This window comes from Physcomitrium patens, chromosome 10, assembly GCF_059467195.1.
Source record: "Physcomitrium patens ecotype Gransden chromosome 10, ASM5946719v1, whole genome shotgun sequence".
Classification (NCBI taxonomy): Eukaryota; Viridiplantae; Streptophyta; class Bryopsida; order Funariales; family Funariaceae; genus Physcomitrium; species Physcomitrium patens.
The window spans coordinates 5,192,335-5,196,812 of record NC_143419.1 but is presented as its reverse complement, the minus strand read 5'-3'; the positions used below and the strand labels follow the sequence as shown (position 1 = coordinate 5,196,812).

General features: G+C 48.2%; 1 long non-coding RNA gene across 4 annotated transcripts; it reads right to left on the bottom strand.

Moving 5' to 3' along the window:
* Positions 1–263: 263 nt before the first annotated feature.
* On the bottom strand, positions 264–4,253 carry LOC149988227 (uncharacterized). 4 transcript variants are annotated; one of them, XR_016505030.1, is made up of 3 exons: positions 3,484–4,253; positions 2,400–2,528; positions 264–2,234 (listed from the first exon to the last, which is right to left on the bottom strand). It is a non-coding gene; the product is annotated as an uncharacterized LOC149988227 (long non-coding RNA). The 4 variants fall into 4 exon arrangements; XR_016505032.1 differs by having other exon boundaries at positions 264–1,887; XR_016505031.1 differs by having other exon boundaries at positions 2,441–2,528.
* Positions 4,254–4,478: the final 225 nt, after the last annotated feature.

Below are 4,478 nucleotides of genomic sequence, written 5' to 3'. Positions count from 1 at the left end.
GTATAAAAAGTAAAGTAGCCAGAAGGTAAAGTAATAAGAATAATATTGAAATACTTATATGTTGTTGGAATAAAATGTATACATGGTTTTAATAACAGCATCAAGTTCATTTAGAACACATGTATTTATCTATATATAGATAGAGAGAGAGCAAGACACAAACAGAGATCATTGAGAACATATATGTGTGTCTATATAAAGATACAAAGATATATATATATATATATATATACATACATACATATATTCTTCTGCAAAATATAAACGGAGAAAATAACTGATACTTGTAAATTTCAAAATACAAGGGTAGGAAGTGCCAACTACCCCTAGCGTCGAACGGTGGTGTAATAGAATCAGGGCAAGAGAAGCAACAAGAAAGGAATGGGCATCAGTGGAAAATCGCTATTGATTTTTCCAATCATTTTGCAAACTTTATGCAAACCACTTTTTGACCAAAACCAGCAAAGTAGTGTATATTATCCACTTTCCCACTTTCTGCTAGCGAATTCCACCAAAATCACTCGTCAAACACCCCCCCCCCCCCATTATTGAGTGCATCCAACTAATCAGGACGACCATTCTCAGTAATCAGGGCGATCATTTTCACTAATCAGAACGAGTATAATCACTTGGGATTATTCTTACGCTTTGATGCGAGCTTTCCATCCGTTCCCTACTTCCGAGAGCCGCCACTGCAGCAGTTGTCCGCTCGCCACAGAGGTGTGCAAACAACGGCACCGACCTCGTGCAGAAATCATGCTCGTGTAGTTGACCTCCTGTCTTCTGTGACCTTGTAACATTCAGCTCATTTAATCAGTTGAGCAGGGATATCGCAGTTAATGCACTGATCAATCCATGGTCAGGCTAAAATGTCTGGTGGAGGAGAGGGGAGGGGGTGTAGGCAGCAGTTCTCAACTGATCAGTACTCATCGTCGACGATGTTGTACCACTGATGCAGAGTCACAGAAAGAACGGAATGCGTCTTGTAAAATGATTGAGAACTCCGTGGCTTGTCGGCTACTCAGCCGCGTTCAGTATGATGGGTTGTCTTCTCTGTCGCTGGAGCTTCAATGGTTTCGAAACGTGGTAGACATGAAGGAAGTCGGAGACACGAGAGTTGCATGATAGTGTCAGTACGCGATGCGCGGTGCCAGGAGGTAAAAGTTTGCCTCATCCACATTGTGTGTGTATATTTGGGCAGAGTTGCTAATCAGGGCAAAGAGGAGAAACAATGGTAGTCTGGTGGTTGAAACGCGATTGATAAGGTTTCCAGGAGCTGACCTGACCTGATTGATCTAATGAGGAATGCTCTGAAGACTGAACTAATCTCCGTATCGGTGGAGGCTGGAATAAACTGTGGCAGAAGGGAGGTCCTCAGGTGCCGAATGTATGCGGTGTGTCACGCACCAGATCACAAAGACTGTCCCCGAGGAGGGTCGCCAGTACAGGCACGACAGCGACCTTCACCTTACAGCCGGGGTGCACGCGGAGGATATCAGTTGGGCCACGCGGTAGTCACAACTCGTGTACGATATGTGGGCGGGGACACAATCAGCGCTCGCGGGGTATGTCAAGCGTGTACATGTAACGGCGATGAAGTCCTGGAAACTCTCAGAACTTCTGTTCAACCGAAAGGAAATGTGTAGTAAGATGGTGATAATCGGGACACTGCACCAAGGACTCGATCAACTGAACCGTTCCTGCGGAGGACAGATGCAAGGGGTACAAGACCGATGGTTTCGACCGCATTCTCTTAAAGATTAAGAGTTATTACGATATGAGGATGGGCTTCGTGGTGGAATGCACATTCGAAAGGCGCTGCACATTACAGTCCTTAACGTCTGAGAGCTGAACTGTGCGTCTGATATCCCGCTACCTGCGATACGTCTGGACCCCGAAGAATGGGCTCAACAATAACACAAATTGCAGAACACTTGTAAGCATGAGCTAACGATGTCTATTGAGTAGATCACACACCAGAGTATAGAAGGTATTGAAGTGATTTAGGGTTCCAAAACATCCAGTGACGCACATACTTCCTTCGCCAACTTCTAAACATTGACGCAGAAAGTGCTGCGCACAAACCAAAGCACCATACAAATATGTCCCATTCTAGAGTGACAAACTTCAGGCATGCGAGAATGGAACTCTCGTGGCTGTTTAGCCCACAAGCAATCTGGCATACTCTAGAACAGACAGTCGCCGATCCGAAGTCGAGCTTAAGTCTACAATTGCTGACGAGTTAAGATGTGACATGGAGTTCGCAGGATGTACGTGCAAACGATGCAACCATCTGTTAGATACATGACAGCACGTGACGTCCGCAAATTTGCGATGGCCACATCGTCAAACTTGTGTAAAAGAGAGAATCAATAATTAATTCAAGTTTAGATTTGGACCTTCAAGTGACAGAAACAGGGGATGCAGTAGGAGCGCGCACCTTCGATGTCCAATAAAATCCTAAATCCGCAGGATCATATACTTGTACCCGCACTTGCAATGGCAGAGCGTAGGAGTGATGCAGTACACTGCGATTCAGCCATCAAATATAATCAAAGGAAGTAGACGTCAAGCTAGTGTGTATAGAAACCGGGACAGCAATGCCACACAGAAGATCACGTTTAACATGATTCTAATTTCATCGTCAGATTGAACACCTCCCGTGGCATTTACGTCGAATGACTACGAGCGCAAAGATGATCACAAGGAGAGAATTAGAGTTGTAACGTGGTTCGTAGTAGAAAGATCTAAAGAAAACCGGTGAGGAAGTCGGCACCCTGGAACTCCCAGAAGAGATGAAAGACCTGTTCGAATGCACATAAACTCAAGAACTCATTATACTTGGAAACTGAGACTGGTCTCATCACCAAACCAAGAAGATACCAAAAATTGGCAACTCAGCCACAACAGGATACCGCGTAATCCGGTCTTCTTAGCTGTGGAAATACTCAGAGTGACTAGCATAACATCGGGCTATTAGCGTTGAGACTGATGTCCGTAAACCGGTACACTCTCTTCCTCATCACAGGGTCACAAATCAAGTCAATGTTCTGTGAAGCTTCTGAGGCCCAATGAGGGAGGCCAATAAGGACGAAAACCCGAAGCAAGGGCTGAAAGATGCCTAAGCCCTATCAGGGAGTCCAAATCAACACTCTCTCCAACGTGGTAACACAGAAGCTCCAGAGAGCATTGAGCAAATTTATGATCCAGAAATTTCGCAGTTCTATCAGGTGTCTTCAGTGTAGCTGGATCATCGGTCCCAATTTGACGCCACTTTCCATAACGAATCGATGAGGCTCAACTCCGAAACAACTCACGCGCAACTAGTGGATATACTTCACCTCATGCGCATTACACAGCGGCACAGACACAATAACCTACGAAAATCTCAAAACAGTTGACACTACGTTCTCACTCTACATCGCCGAAGGCACTTTTCGGCAGACACTTCTGGGGAGTGAATCCGCACACACTAGAGCCTACCTCCGCCACCACTGTCGAAATGAGAAGAGAGAACATAGAAAAAGAAAGGGAAGAATAACACAACACATCCTACTCCCCCGTCGCCGTAAGCAACCTCGGCGGTTGTCACCTCACGTGAGCACACGCCAGGGAACCACTCCATCCCGTAAAATTGGGAGGCGTAAGCCATGCAACACCAGCACCACGACCTCAGTCTGGGGTTGCGAAACCTGCGAGGAGCTGGTTCCTGCGTGTGCAGAGTTAGAGGCAAAGGCGAGGGGAAAGGCAGTATGCTACAGAAATTTGGGGGGGGGGGGCAGTTCTCTAGGAGGGCACAAGTACCCAGTGAATGTGAGAAGATGGTGGCAAAATAGGTATTTATAGTACTTCTGCCCCGCCAGTCCCACCGGCCACAAGGCCAACACCAAGGGAAGGGAAGGGAGAGAGGGGGGAGAAAGGGGAAAAGGAAACTGAATGGGACGCACAGGGTTGGCCACCCAGGCCATCATCCCACAGCGATTGTCTCAATAAACCATCCTCCCGCCTCTCCCTCCCTCCGTCTCCCGCTCTCTCTCTCTATCCGTCTCTATCCCCCTCTCCCTCTCCCTCTCCCTCCCCCGCCTCTCTCTGTATCCCTCTCTCCCCTTCACTCACTCTCGCTCTCTCTCATTTGCCATGGTTGTGATGTGACGACAAATAGAGATTGTGCAGCGCGCCCGCCCGACGGAGAGACAGAGTGGCAAGAGCCGGAGGAGAGGAGAAAAAGGGCAAAGGAAGAAAGCTCCTGGGAGGGGGGGAGACAGAGAGAGGGGGTGGGGGGATTCCCACCCGTGATTTGCTGTATCCTGCGTGATTGCGCCCGCCCAGCCTGGATGGATCCCCACCCGCGCTCTCTCTCTATCTCTGTCGACATGGACCTGAGAGGCGGGCTCATCAACGTTGGGTTGGGTGGGTGGTTTGGAGGGGGAGAGAGAGCGCGGCAGGAGCACGTTGTCACGGCGGTGCCGCGGGCAGAC